Raw genomic sequence first — 14,492 nt, forward strand, 5'->3', positions numbered from 1 at the left:
CGAAAAAAGCAGAGATAATACAGAATCTAATAACATAAAAAAAAAAACTAAAAATTAATCACAAAAATATGAGACAGAACCCTACCACTTGGATATTTTACAAAATTCTGTTTTTTTCTAAAGTTTATTTATTTATTTTGAGAGAGAGAGAGAGAGCGAGTGAGCATGGGAGCATGAGTGGGGGGAGGGGCAGAGGGAAGGAGAGAGAGGGAATCCCAAGCAGGTTGCATGCTATCAGAGCAGAGCCCAACGTGGGGCTTGAACTCATGAACCATGGGATCATGACCTGAGCCGAAACCAAAAGTAGAAAGCTTAATCGACTGAGCCAGCCAGGTGCCCCTAAAAACTTTCTTCTAAACGACTCAAATCAAAAAAAGAAACCTACATAGAATTTGCAGAATATATACAGAGTAAGAATAACAAAACACATTCCATATCTTAAAACCTGTGGGATCCTACTACTCAGAGGAAATCACGGCTGGTGTACTTATACTAGTAAGTATAAAAAATGAAAATACGTGAATTAAGCATAATAAAATAGAAAAACAACAGAACTAACGTGAGAACTAATTCTTTGGGAAAAAAGTACCACAAAAACAAAACAAAACCAATAAAACACAAAAACTGTCTAAGGCAATCATTTAATCTACCATATTATATTATCTATTATATGGTTATTAATTATTATATCATTATCATGCTGATAGTATGTCATGAAATGATAAAACATGATGTAATGAAATAGTACTTTATGGTCTTCTTCCACAAAACCCATAACCTCAGTCTAATCATGACAAAGATATAGGACAGATTCCAATGGGGGGCATCCAACAAAATACCTGACCAATACTCGTCAACACTGTTAAGGGCGTTAAAGACAAGGAACATCTGGGGCATCTGAGTGGCTCAGTCGGTTAAACACCAGACACTTGATTTTGGCTCAGGCCATGATCTCATGGTTTGTGGGTTCGAGCCCTACATTGGGCTCTGCTCTGACGGTGCAGAGGCTGCCTGGGATTCTCTCTCTCTCTCCCTCTCTCTCTGCCCCTCCCCTGCTCTCGTATTTGAGGGCACACACTGGCTCTCTCTCTCTCTCAAAAATAAATAAGTAAATAAGCTTAAAAAAAGAAAAAGGAACAAACTGTCACAGCCAAGGGGAGCCTACCTAAAGAGACATGACAACTAAATTTAATATGGTATCCTGGAACAGAGAAACGATACTAGGAGAAAACTAAGGAAATCTGAATAAAGCATAGTCTTTAGTTAACAAGGTATCAATATTGGTTAATTAGCTGTGATAAATGTACCATACTAATGTAAAATGTTAATAATAGGGAAAACTGGGTGTGAGTATATGGGAACTGTACATATTTTCTATGTAGTTTTCTATAAATCTACAACTATTCTAAAAATTAAAGTCTACTAATTAGAAAACAAATTAATTTGTAAGTTCTAGAAAATTCAAAAAAATGTGCAAAACTATAAATCACCACCTATCTCATTAACCAGATGTAAACAGTGTTAGCATTTAGATTATTTCAGTTTATCTTTTTTTTAATTTACAAAATATTAGTGAATTTTCTTTTTTAAAAATGGCATCATGGGCCTTTATTCAGGTCATTTCACCTAAAATTAAATAATTTATATTTTCATATATTGTTAACTGTACTCTAAATGCAGAACTTCAATGACTAAAATAAGGAAACAATAAAACACATAAAATTTAAGCTAATCATTTAAGCTAATCATGTAAAGGGTGGGGAGAAGGCACAAATATGAGACATAAGAACTGAAAATGGGAGGGGCAGCTGGGTGGCTCAGTCAGTTAAGTGTCCAACGTCAGCTCAGGTCATGATCTCATGGTTCGTGGGTTTGAGCCCCACGTGAGGCTCTGTGCTGAGAACCTGGAGCCTGCTTCGGATTCTGTGCTCCTTCTCTCTCCGCCTCTCTCTCTCTCTCTCTCTCTCTCTCTCTCTCTCAAAAAGAAATAAAACATTAAAAATTTATTAAAAAATAAAAAAGAAATGAAAATGGGAAATAACCAAATGGCATAACAAAAAGCACTCATGAAAGAAGTTAGACTTGCTTATTGTTTTAATATGGGGAAATATTTAAGACACAGATTACAAATATATGACAAACAAATTGCTAAGAGAAGACCAACCCACATACAGAATGTGAAAGATACAACAAATAGTTCACACAAAAAGAAAAACAAATGGCTCCTTTGGAAAGATGTTCCACCAAATGCATAATAAAAGAGAAACAGGTTAGGGGGCGCCTGGATGGCTCAGTCGGTTAAGGCTTGGACTCTTGATTTCGGCTCAGCTCAAGATCTCACAGTTTGTGGGTTCAAAGCCCTGTGTGGGTCTCTGCACTGACAGCACAGGGCCTGTCTGGGATTGTCTCACTCCTCTCTCTCTGTCCCTCACCTACTCACTCTCTCTCAAAAATAAACAAACATTTAAAAAGAGAGAGAGAAACAAGTTAGAACTGCAATGAAATGCCATTTTATTTATCAGATTAGCAAAGCTCAAAAAGTTGGATAACACCTTCCTGGAGAAGCAGACAGGCTCATATGTTGCTAAAGTGAAGGTAAAATGGTGTGACCTCAGGGGATGACATATTAACACCGTCTATCAGAATTGGAAATGAGCATACCTTTTGACCTAGCAATTCCATACTGCCAGTATTTATTCAGTATTAAATATGCAGAACTACGTACATACGTATAATACATCAGACGCATAAAATATGTATTATATATGATACGTATATAATACATGTATGTATCAAATATTTTATATAGATGTAATACACTGCAGCATTGTTTGTAATAGCAAAATATTGGGGGGAAAACATAACTAAAGACAGGCTAAATAAATTATGGTAAATCCATGTAATGGAATACTATGCAACTGGAGAAAAGAACGTACCGATGATGAAGTCAAAGTGCAGAACCTTATGTGAGGTGTGCTGCCATTTCTGTGGAGGGCAGGGGGAGGAGTAAAAGGGAAGAGGTAGGGGAGTGAGGAGGGGGGTGGGAGTGTCAAACCCAAAGGGCCCAGACAGAAATGAGGACCCGTTGCGTGTACGAGAAAACTGGACACTGTAGTTCAGTGAGCAAGACAACTTGCTTTTTTTCTCTATTCACCTTAGAGCTTCATAGCAACCTTCACTCAGCCCTCGAGCCTCAACCAGATTATGAGAAATAAACAAGATAACGTGTGAGAGGTGCAGGCTGTGTGTGGGGACTCCGTTAATAGAACCGACACTCATCCAGGGCCGTCTCTGTAAGTCTGTACAGTGTGCCCTGATGCAACGGACTGTAAGGGTTGGAATCTGCCTCGAAGGCACCTTATAGTCCCAGCTAACAGACCAGGAAACTAAGGCGCCAAGAGGAAGCAGCCTGACCGCAGCGAATGGCTAAAGGACAGCAGAGCTGTTCCCATCCTGAAGCCAAAGCCCCCATCGCACGCGCTCCTCTATGCTTCCTCCAACACTAACCTTAAGTATCTGCACTCGCCCTGTGCCAAGCGGCATGACAGCCACTTCCCAGGAACTGTAAGGCATCTGCCCCTTTATTCAAATGAGGAAACAGGCTCAGAGAGGTTCCTAGCAAGCGGCAGGACTGAGAGGGACCCCTGGGCCATGGTAGGACAAGCCCATGCTCTCCCATTTTTCTTCCTGTAATCAGGGCTGTGTGGCCCACACAGGGCGAGTCTAAGGGAAACTGCCTTATCCTTGTGCACAGCCAGGCCCGCTTGAGAGTTGTTGCTGTTGAACAGACACCTTTAAGGTGTTTGAGAGCAACAGCGAAACCACATCCCCAGAGGAGACCCGCACTGGGTCCCTGAGGGCAAAGGCTCTCCTTCCCAGCTGCAGTCTCAGGGCCTCAAGGCCTCTGTCCCAACAGTGGCAGGTGGGGATCCCATAGGCTGCCCACACTGGGGGTGAGGCAAGGCAGACATATAACAGATGGCCCCTTTGCTGCTCCCCCCCAAGGCAGGACCCACTCAGAGTGCTGATGTCCACTAACTAGCGACCGCACATTATAATGAAGGGCAGGGTTTGAATGCCTGGCTGTCCACTGGGCCTTGGGCAAGGACATAACCTCTCTGAGACTCACCTGAGAAGGGCTGCTAACTCTGTGCTAACCTCGCCTGCCTTTGCCAGGATGTCTGGAATGGCCCAGGGCACTCAGGAGGTACCCAGTAAATGGTAAGTGCTCCTTTAAACTGTGCATATTCTCTGACATTGCCATTTTGGGCCCTGAACGCACCCTAAAGACACAACCACGGGTGTGCACTAGGATTCAGCGACGGAGCCAAGGGCAGAGTGGTTCACAGCCGCGAAGAATGGAGACCAGCGCAAACACTCAACAATAGGGGACTATGTGCTAGCTTCTAGCCCAGATCCTGGTCTGCAGCGGGGGCCCTATTCTGCCCTCACCTTCCCTGTACCCAGCCAAGACTTACAGCCTCTATAGTCTTCACCCCAGGGACGTTCTAGCATCTTTGGTTTCCTGCAACTAGCGAGTGAATAATGAATAAAAGAGGGGCTAAGAAATTTGGTTTTAGTCCCATGGAACCTGTCATGGGCAATGGTCAGGATCAGAATCGAGGGACAGAAGGACCAGCTGACAACCGGCTGGAGGCCAGAGCTGGGAGAAAGGAAATTAGCAATGCAGAGTCCCAACTCCTAAACCGGGGCCACAGGTCAGTCTTCATGTCTGTGTCCAGGGGGGTGGAGTCCCTAGTCCTTCCTTCCTCATCTTCCCAATGCTGCCTGAGAGCTCCACCTTCTCCAGGAAGCCTGCCCTGATCCACCAGGACTCGAGGGACCTGCCCCGGACCTCTGTCCGCCCAGAGCCAGCCTGGTCTCTCTAGTCCTATTGATCTGCTTTTTTTCTACCTTTAGGGGTGTTCCTCTGAGGACAGGAATCTCTCACCTGCACGTCTCTGCTCCCCTCCAAGCACAGACAGAGGCACCATGCTCTAAAGGCAGGGTAGAGTACATGTATGCATGTAGAGAGGTGACAGTGACCTTCAGGGAGGTCTCACTTTCTGCTTTTTAGAGGATGTAATCAGGAGATGAGGACATGGGGCCTAGTTCTGCCATTAACACTGTCATCGCCTCTGATCATCTGACTCTTGGCTGTACCTAATCTGCCCCTTTGTTAGGTATTGCTGTGCACGCTTCCTGCCCTAGTTCTCATGTATTCATTCAACAAACACTTGGAGGAGAGCTGCCACGTGCCAGGCTCTGTGCTGCTGAGAGCTAGGGATAGAGCAGTGGCCAGGTCAGGCTCAGTCCCTGCCTTCTCTCTTCAGCCAGGAGTGGCTTGTCACATTTCTTGTCTCCACCACAGGACGTGGCACCGGGCCAGGCACACAGGAGATACAACAAAGTCCAACTTCCTGATAGGAATAATAACATCGTCTCTCAACCCAGTAAGCAGAGGGCATACTGAACAATGCTTAATGGTTCCTCTTTCACATTCCCCCCAAACCAAACTTAATTTCTTAGTCTACGCTTGGATGGGATGCTTAATGACATTATCTGGAAGGGTCCGCCCTGGGGCTTCAACGATGACTGAGCAAGAAAACAAAAACCCAAATTGCCACTTGCCCTTCCCAGGACCCTGGTGGGTCTCGCAACCCGACAGAGAAACAAGGAGATGTGAAGTGTGGAGGTTGCATCGCTTAAAGAGCCTCGGCGGTTTGCAAAATGTGACACTCAGCCTTCAGAGGCACGGGACCAGAAATCCCATTCTCAGAGGCCTGGCCAGGCTCACCCAGGCATGGGGTTTGCCACAAGACAGATGCTGCAGGAATTGGTAATGACCGGGTGACCCACCCTCCTCTGAGTGTGGCCTTTGGCTTCAGACTTACAGGGTGGGTATGGATTTCAGTCCTTCTTGTAACCGACAGTGATGCTGCCTCCCTGGGGAGCTGAGGCTACAGGGAAGTATAAAACCAGACCGCGTCCCTCTAGGGAGAGCTCACACCAAAGGGGTCACACCCAGTGACAGGTCTGAATAATGACAAGGACTATAAAAAAAAAAAACAGTGCAGTTTGATACCGTTTGAATTCCTTTAACAGAGGGCATACTGCTTTTCAATGTATACTACAGCATTTGTAAAACGCAAAACTAATTTAATCATGTCCCTGCTTACAATCTTCCGCAGCAGGATAAAGTGCAGACCCCTAACCCTAACCTCCCAAAGTGCTCCCCTGGCCTCCACACAAACCCCTTCACTGCATCCCTACCAACCTGCCAGAATTTCCCAACAGGCACACGTAAGCCCACACATTCCTGTCCTGACACGCTGCTGCCTTCATCCCTTCCCTCTCCCTGCACACCCCCACAGGCACACAGGTGGGTAATTCAGCTTGGGAATCAACACTTCTGGGGAGCCTCCTTCCCCGCTCGCAAAGCCCCTATACTTGTCTCCACCAGACTAATCACAGGAGGCCGTGACTCTCCTTAGCTCCCTGCCCACCGCCAGCAAGGAAACAGCTCGAGAGCAGGGCTGGGTCCCCTCACTGCAGTCCCAGGGAGTCTCCATGGCTCTGGCTCAGAGCAAGGGCTAGGTGAATGTCTACACAACGCACAAGCCTGAGCAAATGAGTAAAAGAACCTCCACTGAGGCATGAGCTGGAAATACAGAGCTCCGGCAGCTCAGGCAATTCATTTCCATCTTTATTCTTTAGTGTTTGCCTCTCCAATGGTGCCAATGATACCTACCCTAATCTGGTTTGACTGGGATGTTTTTAAGATTCTCTTAATACAGACATTCAGTAGAGGGGCTGTTTCATCACAAGATGCTCATTCAGAGCGAAACCACCAATGATGAATGAACTAAAGAACCTCCAAGGTTTTCTCCACTGACGCCCATGATCTTTCCCCCTCTATACACATGCTTGGAGCTCACGCTACAACTGGCTGGGCAAGTCTTTTCTTCCCCAGAGCTCACAAAGAGAGCCATCTGTCCAGTTCCAGGTGGAACCGTCTCACGCCTGTCTTCCTAGAGTGTGAATCAATGAGGCTTTCCCAAGCCTCTCCTTCTTGTGGGGTTTCCATGGGAATCCTCCCACGCGTGACTGAGCCAGGAGCCCCCAAGGCAGAAGCTCAGGCTGTCAGCCAGCAAGGAGAGCAGAGGATGGGATGAAGGAGGTTGCTGGGCGGAGACCAGGCCAGCGTGCTTCGCAAGGTCATTTGAAAGAGACACTCCTCTGAGGCAGTGGAGGCCAGGGGCCCTGATACACATGCAGCCTGGGCAGGCCTGGTCACCCTGCAGCTGCTCCCATACCCAGAGGGCAGCCCCAGGCACATATGGGTTGTTCTGAGGGACAGCTGGCCTCTGTGAGGCGCAGCGTGGCTCGGGCTACAGCAAAGCTGGACCACAGGGGCTGGGGGAGGGTGCTACACTTTGGGACCCTCTCAGGGAAAATTCCATGAGGAAAACACAATAATCTTCAGGTCCAGCACCTCGTTTGTCTCCCAAGCTGAACGTTGCCCATTTGGTTTAACTGGTTGTGGGAAAACACAGGATGCCTGAGAGAAAAGCTAAAGTATTCATGCCTCAGGCTTGATTGAGGAGATCATGATAGGCACCTTCTGGGATTTCTGAAGGTCCTCTGTTAAGCCTGAGGTCTCTGGGAGCATTTTTGAGATACCAGGGAGCAGACAAGAGAGGAAAAGGGGCTGGTGAGGAATTGGGAAAACAGGGAGGCCAGAGAGGGAAGACAGTGAGACAGAGAGAGCCGATGGGGGTGGGGGTGGGGGCGGGGAGGACAGGTGAGAGGGAGTCCCCGACCCCAGGAATCTATGTAATTCAACCTATCTCACAGTATGCGGCCGAGAGGGGAGCCATCTCTGTGGTCTGGCTAACTGGAACAACCTCAGCTCCCTCCTGGGAAAAGTAGAGCTCCATGTTCCCCACCAATGACATTTCACAGCACTAAGCCAGGTGGGTGACTTGGGAGCTGCTCTGGGCCTCTCCTGTGCACATATAGAGGTACAGAACTCGTGGCAGCTTCCTGCCACCTCCTGGCTCCAGGATGCACCTTGCCTGCCCCATAAACCTGGGGGTGCCCCCTAGGTCACATCTTTTGTTTCTGCTCCTCTCTCTCTCCATGTGTCTTCTCTCAATTCCGGCCTCTGCGGATTCTTCCAAACTGGGTATCCAGCCCTGCCTTCTCTCCTCAGCACCACAACCCTCTTGCTGGAAGCCTCTGCCCACCGGATTAGGTGCTCCTTCAAACAGCCTTGGAAAGCCACCTGGTCTCTACCACAAGCCTCATCTGGGGGCATGCTCACCTTCTTGGGATACCAGACATCTGGGGAGAAGATGACCCAACAGTACATGTCCAGGGCTCAACCTCAGCCTCTTCCCTCTCCAGCATACCAGGTTCCCCTCTGTGCACCCCCATTTCTGCCATGGATTTCCCCCCCATCCCTCTCATTTAATGCCTCCAGCTCTCCCTCAGCTCAGCTGTTGCCTGGATTACTACAATGGTCTCCTAATGGGGCTCCTGGACTCCAGTCTGTGTCCCCTAAGCCCACTTCCACATTGCCAAGGGGTAAATCTGACCAAGCCACGACCCATCTTCTCATTCACCTCTCCACGTGGCTTCTCAGGGGAAGCTGCACCCCGCGGCTCGGCACAACAGCCCCCAAGACCTGCTCCTGCTTATTCCTCCCGCACTGCCTCCCAGCATGGCCTAGCCCATGCCAGACTCCCCCAAGCACCACATCTTGTCCATACGTTGGTGTCCTAGGAGCCTTCCCACTTTCACTTGCCTGGCTGATTGCTCCCCCCAGGCAGGCTGGGCATCCTCTCTGCCAGCCCTCCAGCTCTGTGCACCCTCATCTCTGCTGTCTTCTGCAGTGCATGCTGCATTTCTTGCTGGCAAAGCCAGCACCCGACTCTCCTCTACCTCCTGGCAGCAGCCAGCCAGCACCTGGCCCCTTGGGCTAGGATAGAAAGTACTTGTTGGGTTGAAGAAGGAATATCCACTCCACATCTCCTGTGTATTTTGCATTTTAAGCAACAAACACTTTTTTCAAAATTAAAGTACACATTAAAAAAAATAATAAACCAAGTACACACTTTAAATGGGGATTCAGTTCTAAATTCAATATGTGAAGCAAAAATCACACACAGTCAACACTGCCCTGGAAAGGTCTACAAGGCCCATGATATCTGATTTGGGTTCACCATCCTCTTTCCCAAAGGGTTTAGCAGAGATGACTTTTTCTCACAGCCTCCGAACAGATCCTTATTTCTTGAGCTGAGCAGCAGCAGATAAACTAGTTGACTTATTTAGGAACCATGTTTTATTAAAAATGTGTTGATATTTTACATATGTTTTGCTGTTGATCTTCTTTAACCAAATACGTATGGTTATGTCCACAAAAATTAAGCGCACACATTTATGTACTAATTTTTTTAAATGACTATGAGGCAGACGCTTCTGCCTGGTAACTTCACCCCAGGTCCCACCACCCTCCTGATTTTCCACACAGAATGGCCTGTTCTAGCCAGGGAGCTGCCCTGAGACCCTTGGTTCTTATAACAACAGAGAGGGGACCTTTGAAGAGCCTGGCTATGTGACAAAAGGCCAGGCAACTCAGAATTAAGTAGCCCCCATTTGGTGAGTTGAACTGGGTCTGTTCACAGAGGGATGAGGAACACTGTAGTGGCCCGGGCCTGGGCCACTTCCTGGGAGAGGAGTGAAGTCCCCCAAGGACAGGCCTGCCCAAGCTAGAAGAAGCCACCAGTGTAGTCTAGGAGGGGGAACAGCAAATGAAGTCCTTCCACCGTTGCAGCAACACCAGAAAGGCCGGTAGTGGAGGGCAATGTGGGAAGAAAGTGATGGCAAAAGGGAGTAGGGGGCAGTAACCAGAGCTGGAAGACCCTGGCGGTGACCAGGCTCTACTGCGTGGCAGCTTGGAGAAGGTTCTAAGAGAGAGAGGGCTTTGATTTAAATTTTAAAAGATGTTTCTGATAAATGCTTATTGCTAATATCTGCTGAAGTGAAAAAAATATATATCTTATTGTAGTGTGTTTTTTATCTTATTGTAGTGTGTTTGTTTGTTTGTTTGTTTGTTTGTATTTTAATAGAGATAGAACACAAGCAGGGGAGAGGGGCAGAGAGAGAGAATCTTTATCAGGCTCCATGCTTAGCGTGGAGCTAAACTCAGGGCTCACTCTCACGACCCTGGGATCATGACCAGAGCTGAAATCAAGAATTGGTAGCCCAATCAACTGAGCCTCCCCAGGGCCCCTATCTTACTTACTAAGTAAGTAAGTAAGTGAAAAGAGTGCATGTTTTCACTTGCATTCTTAGTGAGGGAGGTAGAACATCTTGTCACATGTTTAAGTGCCATTTCGCGTGTGTGGACTGTTGATGATCTTTATCCAGTTTTGGTCTTTTGCTTATTGACATGAGGAACATTTTACATATTAAAGAGATGAGCCCTTTGGACAGGAGTAATAATTCTCCCCCTACTTTGACTTTTGACCATTTATGGTGATTTCTTTCCCGTGCAGAGTTTCTTTTCATATCATTGAATTTATCAGTCTTTGAAATAAAATAGAAATGCAAACTGGAGAGATATTTGAGTGGAAAGGCCAGCAAGTTGAATGTTGTTTGCTTATTGCCAAAGGTGGCTTAAAGTACTTTTATTACTACTTTTTAAGGAAGTTTTAAAAATTGAATCAATGAGAAAGTATGTGTTTCAGAGGAATATGCCCTTGTGTAAAGCTTGCTTATATCATGCTACTGACACTTTTTGTCTTTCTGCAAACTCCATTAATCTGCAGAGCTTTAAAAACAAATGAAGGTTTTGCAGGATGAGAAGAGGTTCCCCCATCAGCCTGACAGAAGGGGCAGAATATGTCTGGAGGAGAGAGGTGAGAAGGTGGGGAAACAGAGATGGAGAGACTGAGAGAGATTTAGTACATTGATCTCTTCTTATGCTGCGGTGACCGGCCGGGAAGAGGGTGGGCAGATCCTGGATCCTCCTTTTAACAGCGTTTCCCTGAGGCTCAGGCATAACATTTCACGTCTTCCGGATTTAGGCTCATCAGATTGCGGGGAGGGCAGAAGGTGGGTGGAAAGATGGGGGCTCAGATTCCTAGAGAGGAGAGAGCTCCTTTCTTCACACACCCCCCACCCCCAACCGCCCCCGGAGGAGGATAGGGCAGAGGAAGAAACTCAACTGGGAGAGATTAGAGTACTTGCCCAAGGTCATACGGAGGGCTGATGGTGGAGGCGGAATTCGAACTCTAGCCTGTCTCCCGAGCCCAGAACTCTCCGCCTCTTGGTGACAGCGGTACAAAACTGCCCTCCCCTCCTTTCCAGTCCGCAATAGTCCACGGTCGGCCATTAGGGAGGCTGGATAGGTCACTTTCTCAGCTTATCCCACCGGAGAGAGGTCCCGGGCTTGGTGTCCCCTCCTGGCTCGGAGCCTGTGGCGCGTCCTGCGCTACCCGAGCAGCCACATTTGCCGCGCTCCAGGCTCTGGCCTCCTCCCGCCTTCCCAGACCCCACCTCCTACCCCTATCCGTGACTCGCAGAGCTCGCGACCCCTTCCCTTCCCTTCCTGAGCATCACCAAGTTTGTCTCCAGGCAAGGCCAGAAACTGGCCCCGAGCAGCGAGCAGCGCTCTCTTACCCCAGCGTCTAGAGTAAACGATAACAACAGACACCACTTCCTCACAGCCTACTGCGTGCCAGGCCCTTAATTTCCACCGCTCCGAATCCCCTGACCCTGCCCAGACCCCCACAATCTATTCAGTCCCCGTTAAATAGACGAGGGAGCTGCTACAGCTCCGGAAAGTTGTGACACGCTTGGGCTCACCCAGCTAATAATAATGTAGCTAGTAGCATTTGACTGAGTACTTCCTCTGTGCCAGGCACGGGTCTACGGGCGTTACAGGCACCACCTCGTAGATCCTACCAATACTCCTATAAAATACGTACCATGACCGAAACTGAGGTTTGGCTCCTTGCCCAAGGTCACCCAGCCAGTGAATGACGGATCTTGGACCCAAACCCAGGCAGGGTGACGCGGGGGACAGTTTTTCGTGCTGTCTCCATTACAGAGAAGCGGCAGGCTTCGAACCTACGGCAAGAGGGGCCAGCCCCAAACGCCCCAAAGGCTGAGCGCAAAACCAAACCAGCTGGGACCGCCACAGCCTGCAGAGAGGAATTCCCGGGAACCCGAACAGGACCCGTGCCAGGAGCTCCCGCTGTGGTGAGTGCCTGCCCGCACGAGGTCCGCGCTGCCAGATCTTGGCTCCCGGCTCCAGCGCGCCCAAGGGCGCCCCTCGCCAGAAGCTGGACAATACTCACCATAAAAGAGAGGGCGAGCGCCTGCCGGGAGGAATCGCCAGAGCTGGCAGGTCCTGCACTCCCTGAAGAGGCGTCTGCCGCCGCCGCCGCCCACTCAGGGGCGCCCGAGGAACCTCGAAGATGCCGGCTGGCTCCCCAGGGCCAGGGGCGCGTCCTCACGGCCGGTGCCCAGCAGCAGCGCCCCCTCTGCCCGGCAGGATGGCCTGGAGTTGGAGCGTTCTTGGGGAAGTTGGCGCTCGGGCGCGGCGGGAGGGCGCGAGAGGTCGGGTGGGAGTGGGGCAGTGCCTTCCTGCGCGGATTCCGGGGGCGCGCCAAGGCCCGCGCGCTAGCCGTTCCGAAGCTCCGCGCCTGACCCGGAGGGCGGCGAGTCCCGAGCTGAGGGCTCAGGGCTCACGGCCCGCGCCTCGGCCGCTGGCCCCTGGCGCGCCCTGCGTCTTCCCCGGCGCCCTGGGCGCACGTCTCGGTAGTTGGAACTGGGGTCCTGGCCCAGGCTGCGGTGTGCTCATCGCCTTCCCCAGGGGCTGGGCGCCTTTGTGCGCGGGGCGCGCCGGCCGCCGCGGCCAGCTCTGGATGCTGCAGCCGCCGCCGCCTCCCCCTCCTCCTCCTCCTCCTCCGCCGCCGCCCGCTCCCCGCCTTCCCGGCCGGCCCGGAGGCTGCAGCTGAAAGCCGATCCGGCTGAGCTCATCCCTGAAGGCCACTAATCCAATAGCCGCGGAAGGCGCGGCCGCCGGGAACGCCCCTTCCCCCACCATCCCGCGCCCCGGCCCGTCCCAGCTCGGGCCGCTGCCGGCGCCGCCACCTTCCCGAGGCCACCAGCTGGCGGGAGAGGGAAGTGGAGCCCGCGCCCGCGCCCCCGTGCCGAGTCGGCGCGGTCGCCATTCACCCGCCCGCTCACCCGCGCACTCCCTCACTCCCGCACTCATTCATGTGCACGGTTCCTCCCCCATTCATTCAAGCGCGCGGGGAGCTCCAGGGTGGGTGCCCCTGAGAGGGAGGAGACACCCTCGGTCACTCGGCAGCTTTGGTGTCTCTACCCAGCGCACGTGGGAAGTAGCAGCCTGGAAAAGAGGATGGCTTAATAGCCTCTTCCTCAGACACGTGTCCACACTTTATTTTTAAAGAGCAGGCTTCAGCTCGTCTTTAAATCCCAATTTCACACTGCACCTGCTTCGCGGAGCCTTCCCCACCCACCCGAGGTTCAGGGAGATGGGTCTCTCTGCTGTACCGGCCCCTAGAGCTGATGGTGGGCAGCCTCCTCCCCAGCCAGAGCGGAGACCTAAGGCAGAGGGCGTGGCCAGAGCGAAGGCCGAGGGGGTGCTTCCTTGGGGAAATTGGAAGTTCCTGGTCTGGGTGTCCTCGTCTCTGCTCCCGGGGTTGACTTCAGTTCCATTCCACAGTCATTTGGTCTGATCCCCGTTCTCTCTGTGCCAGGCACCAAAGAGCCTAAATGCAACAAGCGCCGGTTCAGCAAAAACACAGACAGGTAAAGACCATTCAAACCAGTGAGGGAAATGTTTTGATGGAGGATCTGGAGCTCCTTTCCCGGGCTGGGAAGGGCAGTCTGGGAATGTTTCCTGGTGAAGGTAGTTACAAGAATTAGCTCCTGGAGGCAGAGGACGGGATGATCACCTAGCTAAGTACCCACCCCAGCACAGAGCATGACTGGTGTGTGAGCAGAAGGTGGTTAAGACAAAGCTGGAGGGACAGACAGTGGTTAGGCTGCTTGAGGGCAGCCGACTCACTCCCACAGTGAGTAGACAGCCAGAGCTGTCTTCCTAAAGTCAGTGTCCTGGTACTTTCCCTAAAGTCAGCACTCTCCCTCCCTGGTACCCCATGGCCTACAGGATGCTTTCCCACTTCTTAGCTGAGGCTAGCTCCTGAGCTCCAGTCTCATTTTTTTTTTTTTTAATTTTTTAATGTTTATTTATTTTTGAGAGAGAGCATGAGCGGAGGAGGGACAGAGAGAGAGGGAGACACAGAATCCAAAGCAGGCTCCAGGCTCTGAGCTGTCAGCATACAGCCCAACGTGGGGCTCAAACTGATGGACCCGAGATCATGACCTGACCCCAAACCAGATGCTTAACTGACTGAGCCACCCAGGCACCCCACTCCAGTCTTACTTTT

At 50.5% G+C, this 14,492-nt stretch overlaps 1 protein-coding gene across 1 annotated transcript in view; it reads right to left on the bottom strand.

Annotated features, from left to right (window-relative positions):
- SPSB4 (splA/ryanodine receptor domain and SOCS box containing 4) overlaps positions 1-12,971 on the bottom strand; it is an 81,030-nt gene extending 68,059 nt beyond the window's left edge. Inside the window, exon 1 of the mRNA XM_045503475.1 lies at positions 12,369-12,971. The gene's annotated coding sequence lies outside the window, so the exon portion shown is untranslated. The remainder of the gene's footprint in view (positions 1-12,368) is intronic.
- Between the last annotated feature and the right edge of the window lie 1,521 nt (positions 12,972-14,492).

The sequence above is a fragment of the Leopardus geoffroyi genome, chromosome C2, assembly GCF_018350155.1.
Source record: "Leopardus geoffroyi isolate Oge1 chromosome C2, O.geoffroyi_Oge1_pat1.0, whole genome shotgun sequence".
NCBI lineage: Eukaryota > Metazoa > Chordata > Mammalia > Carnivora > Felidae > Leopardus > Leopardus geoffroyi.